Source organism: Sorex fumeus, unplaced genomic scaffold (genome assembly GCF_029834395.1).
Source record: "Sorex fumeus unplaced genomic scaffold, SorFum_2.1 ptg000171l, whole genome shotgun sequence".
NCBI classification, from domain to species: Eukaryota; Metazoa; Chordata; class Mammalia; order Eulipotyphla; family Soricidae; genus Sorex; species Sorex fumeus.
In genome coordinates, this window is record NW_026606228.1 from 7315106 (window position 1) to 7333512 (window position 18407).

The 18407-nt window shown below is 52.8% G+C and overlaps 1 protein-coding gene across 2 annotated transcripts in view; it reads left to right on the forward strand.

Annotated features, from left to right (window-relative positions):
- The first annotated feature begins 4621 nt into the window (after window positions 1–4621).
- Window positions 4622–18407, forward strand: part of BCORL1 (BCL6 corepressor like 1) — an 81571-nt gene continuing 67785 nt past the window's right edge. For both annotated transcript variants that reach the window (XM_056107758.1, XM_056107759.1), the window contains exon 1: window positions 4622–4680. The gene's annotated coding sequence lies outside the window, so the exon portion shown is untranslated. The remainder of the gene's footprint in view (window positions 4681–18407) is intronic.

Below are 18407 nucleotides of genomic sequence, written 5' to 3' on the forward strand. Positions count from 1 at the left end.
AGCTGCAGCCAGGAAATAGCCATCTTGCCCCAACCTTCATTTCACCAGATAAATGATGCAGCCAAATGGTGAAACACAGGACACTGGAGACAAGGTGCCCAGAACCCAGTCTAGCCTCACACCAAAGAACAGAGCTGCCCTAAGGCCCTTTTTGAAAAGTCCTAAGGATCTTAAGGGCAGTGGAGATTTAACAGTTAGCAAATAAATTAAGATCAATATCCTCAGCCAGGTTAAATCAAAGCCCAATCATGGGGCCTGCATTTTCAGGCCCATCATAGAAGCGAGGATTCGGGTCACCGCCCTTCATTTGGTGTTCATATGTTGCTTAGTTTAAGCAAATCACTCCCAAATCTCCACTTTCCCTTTTAGTGGAACTTAGGCTAAGCACACATTTAAAAATATTTGGAGATGTTTGTGTGGGGAGGGGGGGTGGGGATGGCTATACATGACTACTAGTGAAAAGGTTCCCAAAGCAAAGCACAATGGTCCACGGTGCTGCCAATAGATTTTGAGGTTGCTGAAGAAGGAAAGACGGGTTACCAGGCCTCAGGTGACTGCAAATCCACTTGCAGCCATAGTGCTTGCCCTTCTCCCCACAACTCACACACATCCTTCAAATCAGGTGAGGGACACATACCAGGCAAGTCTCAACTGCCATCTCTAAAGTCCTTTCAAGGGAGAGAAGACACCTCATAGCTTAGAGATGGTCCCTCTGGGCCCAGGACAAAAGTGGAGGATGGGAAAGGAGGAGGAAGACATTAATTCTTCCTTCTATTTCGAATGTCTCTTTGGCTTTCTCAGGATACACATATATCTCAACAAACTTTATCAATGTGTTCACACATCGGGCCCCCTCCTCACCTCCAAATTCCTGCTATTCATTTCACATTCCGTTCAAAAAGCCCCGAACACTCCCGAAACTGCTGGGTACGTCCCCTAATACCCTCTAGGCTGGAGCGCTGTCTTTGAAGTCCCTACCACCGGTTCAGGGTTGGAGCTGCGAAGACGAAGACACCCTGGGACCTGAGCAAGCCTGCCGTCAGTTTGAGCTCGCATGGCAAATTGCTTTCCTCCTTGCCTTTAAGATAAAGGCTTCGGAGTTCTACTGCGGACCGCGGGCTGCTCAGCCTTCAGTCTAGGGGATGGTCTGGGATGTAAACACGTACAAGGATTTATGCCTATGGCCAGGCGGGGAGTCGTTAGGGAAAGGGTTAAGGGTCAAGGGGCTTGGTTTGGTGACCGAGGAGCCTGGGCCAAGCACGCAGAAGCCAAGTCCTCTTCGAGCCAAGTTTGCGGGCCCCACTAAAGCAGGCTTCCCCCTTTACAGTCCCCTTCCTCCTCCTTCCTCCCTCCGGCCTCTCCCTCCCGCCCCCCCCACCCCCACCCCCGTTCAGACGTCTCCCTGCCCAGGCCAGGGATTGCCCTTTCAGGGCGGCCCTCGGGGCTTGCAGCCCCCGATGGGTGCCACGAAGGTTGGGCCGTGTGGAGACGCGAGGCGGAGCCCCGAGCCCCGGCATTTTTCCTTCCCCAGCACCTGTCCCACTTCGCTGGGGTTGCGCCCGCGGGCGGCCTCGGTGCCTGAACGCCAGTGCCGCGCACCGAGGTCGCCCCGCGTAGGGAAGTGGGGGGCCGGCGGAGGGGCGGGGCGTCCGCCGGGGACGCCCCCTCGCGTGCGCAAGCCCCTACGCCCCCCGATCCCATACACTAAGGCTCAACGCCCAGAGAGTCACACAGAAAGCACGAGCGAAAACGCTCTCCGACCCCGAGCGGCGTTGCAAGAGGCCCCCCCCGCGGCCCCCCCTCCCGCTTCCTGGAGCCGGGGACTGGCCCTGGAAGGTGGGTCCGTTCTTCCCCCGTGGCCAGTGCGGGGTCTGCGGCTGCCCGGCGAGGTTCCGGCTTCCCCGGGGCTGGCAGGGGGAGCCCCGAGAACTGCAGGCCCGCCCCCCCTTCCTCCTCCTCCTCCCTCCCCTCCTCCCCCACGTGTCCTCCGGGAGCCCAGCGGCCTGATCCCAGCACCCCCCCCCCCCCCCCGCCACCTCCCTCCTCCTCCCGCTCTGCCCGCTTCCCCGGCTGCTTGGAGAAGAGCAAAGTTGCGACAGCGGCCGGGGGGCTCTGCCCAGGTAAAGGGGGACGCCGGGTATGTGGTGGTGGCGGAGGGGGTGGGGGGGGGGGAGGACGGCGCGGCCCTGCGGCGGGGGCGGAGGGAAGATAAAGAAACTTGCTTGCCGCGGCCCCCACCCCGCACGGGTTCGGATCTTGCGTGGACCGAGCCCTCGTGGCGAGACGCGCCAACGCCGCCGGGACCGAGGCCGGCACCGAGACCCGGACCCGGACCGCGCGCCTGGGCCGGCTGGGCGGACACAGGCAGCGGGCCAGGCCGGCACCCAGGCAAGGGCGGGGTGGGTGGCGGTACACCGGACCGAACCGGGGACTCCGGTGGCCTGGGCGCGGGCCGAACCCGGACCGGGCCGAGTTGGGTGGCGAAGTAGGACGTGGATTCGGGGGCGGGGCGGGGCGAGAGGGGGAGCAGGCCCGGCCGGACTGGCCTGGGCGTGGGGGCGGGGGGCGAGTTCGGGGCACTTGCTCGGCTCGGGACCGAGCGGTAGGGCGGGGCGGCGCTAGGGGCTGGGCCGGACCCGCGGGGAGAGGGCGAGGGGAGGGGGAGCCGGGGGTGGAGTAGGGGCGTGGAGTTGCGAGCGGGGTCTGGCCTCGGCCGGGGGCGAAGGTAGATCAGCGGGGCCGCCAGCGGAGGGAGAGAGGCCCGCGGCCGCGCGGCGGCGGCGACGGAGGCCAGCTTCCGCGGAGTTTGTGCCCGCCCGGGCTGCCCGAATGCGGCGAGGGGACCGAGACTGGTGAGCAACTCGGAGTGTTAGACGGGGTTCGGCAGCGATTCCGGGAAAAACGGGCAAAGACACCGTTGGCGGTTCTGCCGCACCCCCTGCCCACCTCTGGAGCATCTGGATTGGGCTTGGGGGGCGGGGGGCGCGGACCCTCCCAGCTTCTGCCCTTTCGCTCGCCAGCTCTCCCACCGCTGCTCCCCCGCGCCTCCCTCGGCTCGCAAACTCTCCTAGGGGGTCTGTGTTTGGGGGTGGACGACTGCAGCGGGGTGTGTGTGGGGGGGAGGTTGGACTTTCTCTCGCGCAGCGGCAGCCTACTTCGGATCTTATTCCTACATGGGGCTTCGTTGCGTGTAGCGTAGACGTTGGGGGTTAGATGATCGTCGCCCCCGCCCCTGTTCGGCCCCCAGCAGTTTGCATGGCTTTGGAGACTAGGGGCGAATCCCTGGATTTCCACGTCTGGGGTGAGGTTTGAGGATTGGGACTCACCCTTGAAGCTCACTTCCACGACTGAGCCCTCCGCTCTTTTTTCCTGTGTAACATTTCCAGGGGGTCTGAACTTGGGTTGGTTGTGTGTGTGTGTGTGTGTGTGTGTGTAAAGAACAGAGTATTCATGCGCTCCTCTCTCTTTTCACAGGGTCGTCGTGGTCGAGGGCGGCTAGTCTCGGAGGGAAAGTCGCCAGCAGTCCGACTCGGGTCGCACCCCCCCCCCCCACTATTACTTAGGTGAGGAGGCAACGCTGAACAAGGGGGTCCTGGTGGACAGGGCCCAGTCCGGGAAGGGGCTGGGGAATCGCTCCAGGAGCGAGTCCGTTTCTTGGCTGGGAGAGAGACAGGAGCCCCGCTTCAGGGGAGGGGTTCCGGGGAGGGAGATGGGGGGGTGGTGAAGACTGGGGGGGCAGGAAGAAGGGGGAGTCACGCCCTGCCAGCTAAGGGGAGCCTCCCTCAGGCCCCTGGGAGAAGGGGGCTGAGTGCATTTGTTCTGTGCCTCCCTGCAGGGGAGATCTGGGGTCTCGGGCTTTGCTCACTGGGACCGGGCACCAGTGGCCGGAGAAAGTCAGGTCGGGGCATTACGGGAGAGCGCTGGAAGAAAGAGCCGCGGCGCACCGATCTGCTCCTTTCCTCAACCTCCCTCTTCTAGGGGCGTCGAGGTGGGGGGCGTGGGGCTCTCGAAACCCCTCGGATCCAGCGCCTCCGCCTCTCCCGGGAGTCTAGCTTTTTGCCCGGCTTGCTGCAGCCACCGCTGCCTCCCTCCCCGGAATCCGCTCGGTCCTTGCAGCGATCCCCTCCTCCTCCCCTACCCTCCCAGTGTCACCGGGGCTGCTTGGCTCTGCCCCCTTCGCCGCCGCTTGCTTGCTCCCTGCTTTCGTCCCTCCCTCTCTCGCTCGCTCCCCCCCCTTTGCCGCCTCCTCCCCATTCCTCCCCCCGGACGGGCAGCACTCTGGGAGTTGTAGTCTTGCGGCGTGGGGGCTGGCGCCGCCCGCGGACGCGGCCGGACTCCACTTCCCGTCGAGCCCTGCGACCGGCACCCACTCTACCAGGCTTCGCTCGCACACACAGACACACACACACCGCTCTCCCCCTCACTCTTTCGCTCGCCGCGGCTGCTGCCAGTGTGTGGCTCTGTCTCTCCTCCGCTTTGCTGAGCCCTCCCTTCTTCCTCTCAGTTCCTAGAGTCCGACCGCCGCCGCCGCGGAGAGAGAGAGGAGAAGGAGGTCGGTGGCGAGAAGGGGTGGAGGGGGGCGTCGGATCGGGGCAATATTCAGCGGGTGGCGCTTCGGTGGGGCTAGGAGGGAGCCGGGGTGGCGGCCTGAGCCTCCCCGCGGAGCCGACCCGGGAACAGGTGCGTCTTTTTTCTCTCTCCCCCAGCCCTCCACCCCTTTAGACTCCCCGGCTTTCTCGTATCCCCCCACCCGCTTCTTTCTGTCTTAAACCTTTGCTCAGCCCTGTCCCTTCTGCGCCCGGCGTCTGTTCGGCTTGCCCCCCGGGGGCGCCGTCCTCAGCGTCCCCGGACGTCGCGCTCCCTGGAGCTCGCTCCGTCCTCGCCCCTCCCTTCGGGACAGCTCCCCTCCACTTCCCACCTTCGTACCCCATCCCTGCCCTACCCTACCCCCTCGATGCCCCCTTCTCCTGCAGCCAGGTGAGACTTGTTCACCGCGATCTCAGAGACTTGTCGGCTGGGCGGGGGTCTCCATGGAAACTGGGGGTCGGGTTGATTCGGAGGTGGGGGGTAACCATTGGTATTACCCCACTTCTGGAAAAGGGAGGTGGAGGCTAGGTTCTTGTTAACTACCTGCTCCCCCCACCCCTTTCCAGCCAGCCAAGGATCCGACGATCCGAACGGAGACTGGCCAGCAGGGCAGGGCGAGAAGAAGGGGCTTGTTTTTTTCTTTTTTTTTTTTTAATTTGGGGGGGGGGTTACTGTCCGCGAGGAAGTCTTGAAGAGACCGGGAGAAAATATCACCCAACCTCCGAGGGGAGGTGCAGCGGGTGCTCTTCAGGGCTGTTTTCTCCCCGGTGTTGGGGTGCGGGAACCGTAGGGTAAGGGGTACCCCTAGGTGGCGACGGGGCCTGGGTTCGGGAGTGGGAGTGCTGTGATGGGGGCAGGGGCAATTATCCGAGTCCCTGGAAAAAAGGCGGGGGACGACTTCGGAGCGCCCTGGCTCCGCTGCCCTCGCTGTTGGGGCGGGGGCTGCCGGGCCGGGCACGGCGGGGAGGGGAGGGGGCTTAAATTGCCGGAGGATGAGATGGGGGCAATTCTCACTCGCCCCGGCAAGCCGAGCGGGGTGGGGTGGAGGGGGGGGAGATCCGGCTAGCAAGCTCTCCACCCGCTTCGCGCCAGGCCTGGAGGCAAGGGGTCTGAGAGCGAAGCCGAGGGCTGGAAGGAGGGAAGCTCCGGTTACGGGGCCGGGTTTCGGGATCAGGGGCAATCCCCCCAGCCCCGGGAGGAGGAGGGCGAGGGATGGCCGCGAACCCCAGGGCGCCCCCACCCCGGGTCCTTAAGGGGCGTGCGGAACGGACAGCAGGCCCGGCGGAGCTGGATTCGAGCGGATCGCGGCTGGGGTATGCGGAGGGGGGGCTCCGCGGTGGGCTTCTGGGGGAGTAGTCCGGCGGCGGGGCGGGCCGGCGGGGCGTGGGGCTCCGGCGGGCGGCGGGGCGGGGCCGGGGCGGCGCTGCCGCCGCCGCCGCCGCTGCCGCCGCCGCTGCTGCTCCTGCTGGGGCCGGCGCAGCCGTTGCCGCCGCCGCCGCCGCTTCTGGGCGGGGAACGGAGGCCAAAGGGAGTCCCGTGCCGGGGCAGAGGGCGCGGGCGGCGCACTGTGGGGAGGGGGCCGTCCTGGGGGCGGGGGCAGGCGGGGGGTGGAGCCCCGACGGGGGCGGTGCGAACCGGGACGACGACGACGACGAGCCCCGGGGGCCGGGTGCATGGAGGACGAGGTGCTGGGAGAAGGAAGGGGTGGGGGGGGTCCCACGACGAGCCTCGTGGGCTCATCTCCTCGAGGTTCTGCTTCGGGACAGAGCCGCGCAGGAGCGCCCGAAGGGTCGGAGCAGGAACTGGGAGGCGAACCGGACTCTGGCGGGGGCGCCCTTTGCCGGGGTCCCGCTGAGAGGAAGGCTGGGCCGGAGGGACGTCCGGGGCAAGACTGGGAGGAGTCGGCCGCACCTAGGCTGGGGTTCTGGGGTTACGGAGGGTGCAGGAGATCGTTGCAAGGAAAAGATGTGAAGTCCCGGGCAAAAGCGGGAGGGGAGCACGGATCACGCCCGGGAGGCCAGCGGCTCAGGTGGGGGTGCCCTGCTTTTCCGCCCGCACCTCCCCCCCCCCAGTAAAAGCGCTGTTTTTGTTACATTGTTCAGAAATGTCCGGTGTTGACTGGTGAGAGCTGTCGGATATGATACTTCTTCATTCTTGGTGTCTTCCCAGAGTAGACAGTGAGGACCAGCGTCCTTTGGCGAGGACACGTCGAACCCAGAGTTGAAGGTTTCTTTCCCTGCGAGTGGGAAGGGGGCCCCGTAACTTCTTGCCACCCATCTCATGTCCAGCAAGGCAGTTTGGAGGCAGTTCTCCGTGGTACAGAGGTCGGAGTGCTATGTCCAGAATCTTTGCTGGGATTTCTGGGGGTGCGACTGTGAGCAGGAGCATTACCCATTTAACCCCGTGGTTCTTTTTAACTTCAAAAGCTGTTTTTCACACTCGTGCTTCGGAAACTGGGAAATTGAATGGAGGATGTGTTTGGTGTGGGTAGTGAGTTTAGGTTGCTAATAAAGTTCCAAGGTTGGAAGAGACCTTAAAGGTCATCTGGTTCTCAGTTTATCTGACCTGTTCTTGCATGCTGGACTAATAGGAGCTTTATTATGGGGACAATGGTAAGCAGCACAGTAGGAGCAGAGTTTAGGGTGACTTGGGTCAGATAGGGATAGCACCACCCAGTGCTCAAGTGGACTGTCGGTTGGCAGAAAGTTTGGGGCATTCTGCTGAGGGTACATGGGGTCACCTAGTTCAAAGAATCACCCATGGTCTCCGGATAGAAGCAAAATATTGGGGTCAACCTGTAAAATTTGCATGAATATGCAAGGTTAGGGAATTGGAGAGAGTACAGGGCACTTGATTTGCACACTGCCAACCCAGGTTCGGTCTTAGGCACCCCAGATGGTCCCTGGAGTCCTGCTAGCAGTGATTCCTCAGTGGAGAACCAGGAGCAAGCCCTGGGCAATGCTGGGTGTGGCTCAAAAAAACAAAACAAAGCAAAGTTAGTAGGCTAGTCTGGGGGTGGTGGAGGGGGCTAGGAGAAGTTATGTTCTAGGTGATGGGAGGATTCAAAGGTAGGTGGACTTGCAGGGCATGACCCTTTTGACTAAGCATTTGTGGCCGGTGGTTGGCACACTCACCTTCTGTTTTGAGGCTGCAGCCCTGGGTTGGATGGGAAGAGGAGACTCGGGCCTTAGATTACAGAGCCATGCTCAAAGTGACTTGTAAGAGGTCAGCTGACTCTGCTACCAGATTGTCAGTGAGGGTAGGTAGGTTTCTTTCCCTTCTGTTTCTAAGAAGTCAGTAGAGAAGGAGGAAGATGTGCAGGACTCTGGTATCTTTGGTTAAGGGGGTAGTTGTTTAGAGTGGACTGATAAGGAAAGGGTGGTTAGGGTAGGACAGAGGGAAAGCTAAGTCCATGGCAGACTCTGTTGTCAGTCTGGATTGGAGCAGGGGAGAAGGGAGTTCAGAAGAAATGGTGGCTGTACCAAGAGCACTCCTACAGATCTAGCTGTTTTGTACTGGAGAGGAGGGAGAGAGACAAGAACCCTTTCTTAATGGTTCAGACTTTCTTGGGAGGTGACGGGGCTTCCTCCAAGGTTCTCTATGTTTGGTGGATGATGCAGTTCACTACCGAGGGGGGAAATGCGGTACAGATGACAGAGGGCTCAGGATGTAATTAATCGGATTACGGGTTCTAAAGTGGGGCTTCTTTTAGAGGAACAGGAGGATGAGAGGAAATCCTGAATTTGAATGCCAGGAAGAAGAAAGGCAAGAAGAAAAGTTGGCAAGAGGGTTGGTTGAGCAGTGAAGGGGTCAGGAAGGTTCCGTCTTAGAACCTAGGCAATCTCTAGAATGTTTTCCAAAGTGAAGTTTCAGGAATCTTTCAGATTTTTTTTCAACTTTTTGCTTTGTTTTGTTTTGGGGGCCCACAGCTGGAGATCCGTGGGTTACCCCAGGCTCAGGAATCATTCCTGGCGGAGCTCAGGGATGCCTGGGATGAAACCCGGGTTGGCTGCATACAAGGCATGTGCCTTACCACTGTACTATTGCCCCGCCCCACTTTTCTCGACTTTAATGCTAAAATCCCTAAGTTTGAGGCCGTAAGGTAAGAGACCAGTGATCTTGGGGTGATCTTAAGTTGAAGAGAAAGTGGTATTTAGGCAGACATACAAATATTTGTGCCAGTAAAGGAAATAGAGAACAGAGATGTAGTAGACAGGTGGAAAATGCAGAATGTAAAAAGAGGGAAGGGGAAATAATGAGCCAAAAGAGGAAGACGGTCTGTCTGGAGCTGGTGTAGGAAAGGTTAAAAATTGCCTTTGATTGATAGCCTTTAGCCAGGGAGAGTCCAGGAAGTGGGAGGTTAGTTTGGATGTGGGTCTGACAAGTCCAAGCATTAATGAGAAAATCTTGATGAAAGTGAGGATTCTGGGTGGAGGAAGAAATTCAGGGTCCTAGGTAGAAGGGCCTTGAAAGGAGGAAGTGGATACACACGAGTTTTCTGTCTGCAGTTGGTAGGGCCGCCTAGGTAGGGGGAAGTAAGGGATAGAAATTGTGGAATGATAGGATAAAGAACAGTAGCTGAGAGTCTTGGGCCAAAATTGAAAGAAGGAGCTGGGAACTATGGAGAGTTTTTTTTTTGTGGAGAGGTTCTTAAGTGGGGTTTGGGGATGTTTCATTGATTCTAGGCTGAGCTGAGTTTGGGGTGACATAGAGCATCTGATGCAGTGAGCTAGGAGAGCTGTTTTCCAGCTCAACCAGCACCTGGAGTTGAGAGAGCAGTTTGTGGCTGAATTGGGTGGGAAAGCAAACAATAGAGTGGCACAGAGGAGTGCTGGGGAAAAAGTAGAAATTTGGGGGAATAAAATAGACAGGAAAGGAGAGAAGCTACTGATGATTGAGGGGAGGAGACCGGGGCCTTTTTGGGTTTTCAAAAACCCAAGGACATTTCTCAAAGTTCCAATTAGGTGTGAGTGTATGCTTGCCAGAATGTTCAGCATCAGGATAGCTAAAAGAGGGAGGTAATAAGAGGTAATCTGCCTCTCAGCCACTAGGATGCTAGTACAGTATTTTATATAATCTCACATGCAAGCTAGGCTTTATTAATGTCAGGTTTTTGAATGGTCATCCTTAAAATGATGTAGAAACTGTTCTTTTTCTAAATTGCACCCTTTCTCACTATCCATAACTTAAAAGCGGTCTTTTATGATGAAAATTTGCTTTGGTGAGGTGAAGTTGAATTCTGGTCAAGAGTAAAATTTAACTCTGCTTCTATCATGATTCAAATAAGCTGTTCTATGTCCTTTTATTTTCTCCCAAAGCAGAAAACGCCCTTTACCCCTAAAACATTCAAAATAGATAATTGCTTAAAACATGGCTGCCGGGCCAGAGCGGTAGTACAGCGGGTAGGGCACTTGCCTTGCATGCCACTGACCCTGGTTCGAACCCCGACATCCCATATGGTTCCCCAAGTACCGCCAGGATTGATCCCAGAGCACAGAGCAGCGAGGCGTAAGTCCTGAGCACTGCCGAGTCTGACCCCAAAACGAAAACCAAAAAAAGTGCCATCTGTCAAGGGCACATTTTCCCTCCTGGGTGAATTCTGATGAATTGGAAGAGAGTTGATTTATTATTTGTAAAATGTGGCAATTTTCAGTGAGTGTATATGTGGCAGGACCTGTCTGCGTTTCGATTTCAAAAAGACTTTAAGCTAAGCATCCATGAAGAATTGAGAGGATCATGGGACAGGTGAAACAGCTTTATATTTGGGGCTTTTTCAGAACAAAATGTGGTGACCTCGCTGCGAAGCTATGCCTAGAAATGTTACTGTTTGTGCCATTTAAGGGTCCAGTTGGGTTTCATTAGATTGGTGGCGAACAAACTCATTTTCATTCTCCCAAGTTCTGTAGGGAAATGTATAGGAGTGGCGATTCTGATGCCCAAGCTGAATCACTGTGCTCTGTCCTTGGGCCCTGGAGATGAATAGGGACCTTTATGCCATGTAACTTTGTGGCATCATGAACTTAGGTGAGTGTCCTGGTGGGTCTCAGACTGCAACATGCGTCTCAGTTAACTGGAAGGCTTTGGAGGCCTAGAGCCTTGGGTTAGAGTTCTTTCTCTTGTACTTCCTGTGTGGCAGGTAGCAAGTCACTTAAAAATCATAAGTCAGAGGGCAGGAGAGATTGTATAGCGGGTCGGACATTTGCCTTGCACACGCCTAAACTGAGATTGATCCCCGACACCATATAGGGTCCCCTGAATCCCACCAGGGGTGATTCCTGAGTAGAGAACCAGGAGTAAACCCTGAGCACTTCCAGGTGCCCCCCCAAAAACAATGCTGAAAAAAAGGCAGAGATGTAGTACAGCAGGTAATAAAGGTACTTGTAAGAGTTCAATCTCTGGCACTGCAGGACTCTCAAGCACTGAGTCAGGAGTATCACCTGAACACTTTCGGGTATGACCCATTCCCCAAAACAAACCTTCTTGAATCTCACTTTTCTCAGCTATTAGATGGAGGTGACAGCCAAAGTCTCACAGGGCTGTGATAATTATTATGAGAGGAGTTATATATATATATATATATATATAGAGAGAGAGAGAGAGAGAGTGTATCTAAATTCAAGGTATATCTATCACTGTATCTTGTTTTTATTAGTTGTATACTAGGACTTTATTTTTGGCAGGGAGGGTGGGTGTATCTGTTGAAACTCAGGGACTAGTCTAATTCTCTGTCTATCACTGTATCTTGTTTTTATTAGTTGTATACTAGGACTTTATTTTTGGCAGGGAGGGTGGCTGTATCTGTTGAAACTCAGGGACTAGTCTAATTCTCTGTCTAGCAGTTGGGATGGAGAAGGGACCACTAAGTCAGTGGTGGTTGGAGGGATATCTCAGGATGGGAGATGTGTGCTGAAAGTAGACTAAGGACCAAATATAATGACCCCAATATCTGTATTGAAAACCATGATGCCCAAAAGTAGAGAGAGTGTAAGAAGGAAATTTTCTACCATAGAGGCAAGGAGGGGGAGTTGGTGAGATGCGGTGGGGATGGCAGGAGAGATACTGGGGACATTGGTGGTGGAAAATGTACACTGGTGGAGGGTGTTTGATCATTGTGTGACTGAAACTCAATCATGAAAGCTTTGTAACTATCTTACAGTGATTATATTGAAAAATTAAAAGAAATTAAAAAATAATTCTGTGCCCAGGGATCACTCCTAGAGAAGCTCAGGAAACCATATATGGTGATGAAGATTGAACTAGGGTTAGTCACATGGAAGGTAAGTGCCTTAATCCCTGTAATATCTCTCTGGTCGTCAACATCATATTTTGTATTATACTGTGGCAACTATGGTGGCAGGAGAACTGTGGCTCCCCTCGCCTCTTCTCGGTGCTCTTTCTTCATGTTTCTGTTGATATTAGTACATATTTAGCATTTACAAGGTAGTTGGAAGAAATAACTTGGCTCATCACTGCACTGTCGCATCCAACTTTTTTAACTTCATTTTTTAAAACTTTTTAACAGATCTTAAATTTTATTTATTTTGGTTTGGAGGCCACACCCACCTTTGCTAAGGTCTTACTCCTGGGTTTGCCTTCAGGACTCACTCTACCATATGGGATGCTAGGCATCGGACCTGGGTCAGCATGTGCAAGGCAAATACCCTACCTGCTGTACTATCTGGTCTCACTTAAATTTTTTTTATTAAATCACTGTAAATTGCAAAGTTGCAAAGATAGTCATGATTGAGTTTCAGGTGTATAATGTTCCAACACCCGTCCTTTCACCAGTTGTCCACTACTTTCCACCAGTGTTCCCAGTTTCCCACCTCCCCCCCACACACACATCCTGCCTCTGTTGCAGGTACTTTTTCCCCTCCCCAATTGTCCTAGTGTTGATTCTCTGTGCTTCCGTGACTTATATACCCTTTCCTTCCCTGACTTAAACCCTGGTTCCCCACCTCTGCAGCTGTTCTGTAACATCACTCAGTATTTCAGGGCAGAAACTTTAAGGGACATTAAGAAAAAAGTTCTTTTTTTTTCTTTTTGGGTCACACCTGGCGATGCACAGGCCTTACTCCTGGCTTTGCACTCAGGAATTCCTCCTGGTGGTGCTCAGGGGACCATATGGGATACTGGGAATCGAACCCGGGTTGGCCACATGCAAGGCAAACACCCTACCCGCTGTACTATCACTGCAGCCCCAGAAAAAAATTCATTTTATTTTATTTTTAGTTTTGGTGCTCAGGGCTTACTCATGGCAGTGCTCAGGGGTGCTGGGGATAGAGAACCCTGGTTGGCTGGGTGCAAGGTAAACGTCTGATCAGCTGTACTATCTTTCTGGACCCTCGGGACATTTGGTGCCATGCTTAGAGCACAACTGAAGCCTAATTCACCAGGGTGACATTAAAAAAAAAAACTACTGCTTTCTGGACAGAGCTGCTGGGTCTGATTATGACTAGTTGGGCTTTCCAGTGCTCTCTGACTTTTGGAAGATCTATGAAAGTGGGTTAGATAGACCTGGGGTCTGGTATGGTTCCATCAGACTGTTTGTTGCGTATGGGAGAGAATGAAGTCTCAAAGAACTCAAATTTGAGGCTCAGCCAAACTTCTGAGCGGCGGGGAAAAACGGGCTATAACATATTGTCCCTCTTTGCAACAAGAGTGAACTTTGATGCCAGCAGTCAGCTATGCCCAATACAGGGAGAGTGTGCTAGCAGGGCCAGTTTCAAACAGTTGATACGTTGACAAATTAATTTCAGTTTGACTTTTGGAATGCATTATTCTTCTCTGCCTGCCCCCCTCCCCAGCAGATTTGCCTTCTTATTTATATTCTATTTAGACAAATATTAAAGTGAGTTGTTCCCCAAGCACACATCAACGGTAAGTGGCAAAGGGCCATCCGTAAATCAGCTGGGTTTAAAAATTAGCTGTGGCTCAAGTGCACACAGATAATTGGAACTTGATTTGGGGGGTTTTGTTGTTTTGCCCTGGCCCAATTTCATTTCATTTCTGTGATTGTCTGTATTGTGTCAGTAAGAATAAAAGAAAAGAATTATGAGAGCGAGGGAAGTCAAAGGGAATCCATCGACACAATGCTTTTGACCAGTGTTTCTTGGTTTCTGTATGATGTAGAAAGGATTTCAGCTTCCACCAGTAGTTTAGCAATTCTTTATTGAGTGCATATTGTGTGCTTTGTAGCCTATTAGATGTTACCAGGAAGGGACTCTTTAAGAGAAAGAAAAAAAAATGAGAGAAGGAATATGAGACCGAGCGAGCGGGACAGAAGGGACTGGAGAGGGAAAGGGACATAACAAATAGCAAAGCTAACCCATCAATGGGCTCTCTAATTTTGGAGGTTCTGAAGACTTAGAGAAAAAGTATGGTGGCTAGAGAGATAGTACAGTGTGTAGGGCACTTGCCTTGCATGCAGCCAACCTGGGTTTGATCTCCAGTATCCCATATGTCCCCTGAGCACCAGCAGGAACAATTCCTGAGCATAGAGCCAGGAGTAACCCCAAGCATGCTGGATGTTCCCCTCACCCCCCCCCCAAAAAAAAACAAGGGTACAAGTTAGATGAGGAGATATCCTTGTTGGATGGAAAAGCCCATCTCATGAGTTGAGTATATGGAACTGGAGACACCTAGGGGCCAATGTCAAGGGCCATGGCAGGCATCACAGCAAGGATTCACCAGGTATTTATGTAGTCCCCTGAAGATCAATGTTTAGGAAAGCCAATTCTTGTTTATGTTCCCGTAGGAAGGAGCAGTGCTCCCAAAATGGTCCTAGGTGACTAGGGTGGTATTTTGAGGTAGCTTTGTATTTTGGAAAGGACGGATTCATTTCCTGATGATCACTTAGGATTTCTAGGTATCTGTGACCTTTAGAAGTTGTACAGAATCTTGTAGTTAGAGTCTGGGTGTAGTATAAAGCAATGATGAGGTCTTTTTTCCTGAATTGAAATAAAATAATTTCCTTCCTGCAGAAAATGGAAGTGAACATAGCATTTGAATAACGGGGAAAGAGTATGATGACAGTGCATAGAGGAGTGCAGACAAGCTGGTGGTATGAAAATGGGAGGGGGTCAACTCCTATTTTTCCCCTCCTTCGTTACTGGAATACAGTAGATTTTTGTCTTGTAGACTTTAATTTTTTCCCCATTTCGCACACAAATCTGTGATGTAGGAAATGGGCATAGTGAGATGGTCAGGATGGCCAATGGGGACAAAGCGATTGCACAGTGGGTAGGGCACTTGCCTTGTACTCAGCCAACTTGGGTTCGATCCCCAGCATCCCATATGGTCCCCCAGCACTACTAGGACTGATCCTTGAGCACAGCGCCAGGAATATCCTCTGAGTATTGCCAGGTGTGCCCCCACCATAAAAAAGATAGCTGAGACCTGGGGGGCTGAAATTGCTGTCCCAGTCCTCCACACACCTTAAATATATGGATACTAGACTACCACTCTTCAAAGGTGCTGCTGCTGTTTAATTAGATAGATTTAGAATGATTTAAATAGGTTTTGGGGATACCATACCCTGCTGTGCTCAGTGGCTACTCCTGGCTTTGTGCTCTAGGGTCTGTCTTGGCGGTGCTAAGTGGGGTGGGTCATAATGTAGTGCAGGGAATCAGATTAGGGTCTTAACCCTTGTGCTATCTTTTTGCTTCTGATTTGGACAACTTTTAATCATCACAAGGATGGGGATTTAGCACCGGCGAGGGGGTGGCTAAGGAGGTGGTTTGGATGGAAAAAGATGGCCATGCCATTGCAATGAATGTCTAGCCTCTCGAGATGACTACTTTGGAAGTGACCCTGTTCATTCTGGTGGGGGAGGGAGGCAGAGTTGGGCCAGGCCTGACTGTGCTCAGGGCATATCTCTGGTTCTGTGCTCAGGGATTCCCTCCTGGTGTGGCTCAGGGGATCCTGTGTGGTGACAAGTATCAAGTGAGAGTCGGCGACATGCGGGGCAAGTGCCTTTACCCTCTTTACTATATCGCCAGCCCCTATTCTTTTTCACGAGTAAGCTCTTATGGGTTTAACAGATAGCTAACATTCCTTTGTATTCAGTCTCATAAATGTTTATAGACTAGGTTTTTAAACACGAATGGAGCCAAGAGTGTATGGAGGTGTTTGTGCTAGAGCCACATGCAGGCAACTATTACAATCTTTTGGGTAAAGCTAAGAATGAATATATCTAATGTATCTGAGGACAGGACGCTTTGCCTCTCATAACACTGACACTTCATGTCAGACCCACGGAAACATTTTAATAGTAAACCAAACCAAACAACAAGCCTTGGCCTGAGAGAGAATATAGCAGATAAGGCACTTCCCTTGCACCTGACCTACTCAGGTTCAATTCCCATATGGTCCAAAAAAAAAAAAAACCAGCAACAACAAAAAAAGAAGAAATCTTGAGGAACTAGAAAGGGTTAGAATACATTTAGTCAGGCAGAAGGATTGGGGTAAATGGCACAATGGGCCTTCCTTCTTTGATTTGCTTGGCAGAGTATTTCCAGTTGATTGCGTGTGTATATGTAGTGGTAGATGTACTTTTTTCGCATGAAGGGGAGCAAAGTAAAGCAGTTGAGGCATGTCTATGAGACTCTTGGGTATCAAGGAATGATATTTGGTTAATGATAAGAAAAGGTGAGGGAATCATACATATTGGCGGGGGGAGCCTGAGGAGAATATTAGGATCCCCTTATAAAAGAAATCATTCAATTAGGACAAGCCTAGTTAGGCAGTAAGGTTTGGAGGTGGGGGTATAATTAGGTAAGGGAAATCAGAATCTTAGTCTCCTGTTGAGTCCATATGAAAGAAGAAAGATGCATGTTAGGGGTTGGATAGCCTGAGCCAGGTCAAGCTCTCGTTCAGTATGAATCTAGTTTTCCTATCAAAACTATGGGATTTTTGAGACATTTTGACCTCTAAAGGTGGCGATCCAGTAACAGGTTGGAAATCATGGACTTTGCACTTTAAGCCATAGAATCTCAGTGTCACTGGTCTCTTGGATCTCCTGGGGATGTCCTAGATCTTGTTTTTTTTTTCCTAATGTGGAGGAGAGTAGGGGTGGGGTGGTCTCCCACTGACTTCTGTGATATTCAAACAGGAATGCTTCTGTCTCACGGGAGCTTTACCCAGAGCTCAGGGTTTCTATTGGAGAAATAGGTCCCTAAGTCGGTTTCCCTGACTCACTAGTCATCACTGACCCAACCCTCCTCCTTGTCTACTAGCCACGCCTGTCCTCTTGAGTCCAGATTGAGGGCTAGACTTCAAGATGAATATTTTCTGGCACTTTCATTTTTCTTTTCCAAGCTGTAATTGCTTCCAGGTCACCCAGCAGTGTGAACCCAAAGAAGCCTGCCAGAGTACTACCAGATTGAGGTTTCTCACAGAATCTCTTGAACCTTGAGTTTCTAACATCCTGTTGTCCCTCTGCAGCTTTGGCACTGTCCCTGTGGAGCGGTGCAAAAGATAAGCTGTGGCAGGCCCTTGACCCTGGAGTTACATATCTGGGCCCTCGAACTCACTTTAAAAAGTTTTTGGGTCACACCTGGTGATGCTCGGGGCTTACTTCTAGCTCTGCATTCAGGAATTAGCCCTTGAGGTGTACGGGGGATTATATGGGATGCCATATAATGCCATTATATGGGATGCTGAAGACTGAACGCTGGTGAGCTTTGTGCAAAGCAAGCACCCTACCTGCTGTCCTATCTCTCAAGCCCTCAGATGGATTGTCTTGTTGTCACAAATAAACAGGCAGGTTGGATGCTCTCGGTGGAGGGCCAAGTTGTGTTCTATATGTGCTAAAGGTTTTGCGCATAAAGGATCATCAGCTGCAAAGAGAACTACATGATCCCAGGGATTGCTGGGCTAGATGAGCACCCTCCCCTATCCGGCTCTTATCAAGGTTAAAAAGTGGAGTAGTCTGCGGCCGTAGCTCATTGAGCCATAACACATTACTCTGTATGCAGATGCCCCAGGTTTGGACTCTGGAACCCCACAGTCTTGTGAGCACCGCCAAGAGTGACCCCTGAGCACTGTGAGTAACCCCCAAGTAACTCCACATGTGTCGCCCCCCCAAAACCAGGCAGACAAAGCAAGCAAGCCACCCCACACTCCAGAACCTAGTGTCTCAAGTCATGCTTAACCTTGGTCAAAACAAATGTGTCAGAGCAAAGACTCTGGTATCTCCTCTGATGGTCTTCTCTTCCTCAAACGCTTGACGGCTAGGCTTTGGCCTCTGTTGTGAAATCTGCTGGTTCGGGTCCCTTCATTTCAAACCGGAAAGTCTCCTCAACCTGCAAAACCTCATTTGGAGATTTTACTGCTAGTCTGACTACCAGCTCCCCCTGACCCCTCTGAGGACTCTCATGTGCTGTTCTTCCCCCATTTGATGCCCTGTTCTCTCTCAGCTTTTCTAAGATGTCTGTGTTCTCTGCTTCCCCACAGCGTTGCAGTTGGGCTCAGGATGGTGAAATACTTCAGGTTCCCCTATTTCATATTTTCCTTTTTGGTCGCTGTACTTCGCGAGCTTCTCTTTTATGCCTTTCACACCTGCCCTTCTCTTGTAGCATGTGCTGTGGCTTTTCTTTTCCCTTTGGCATATTTTTTTTTTTGCTTTTTGAGTCACACCCGGCCATGATCAGGGGTCACTCCTGGCCCTGCACTCAGGAATAACTCCTGGCAGTGCTCGGGGGACCATATGGGATGCTGGGAATTGAACCCAGGTTGCCCGCATGCAAGGCAAACACCCTACCCACTGTGCTATCACTCCAGCCCCATCCCTTTGGCATTTTTTGAGCGGGATGTGGGAG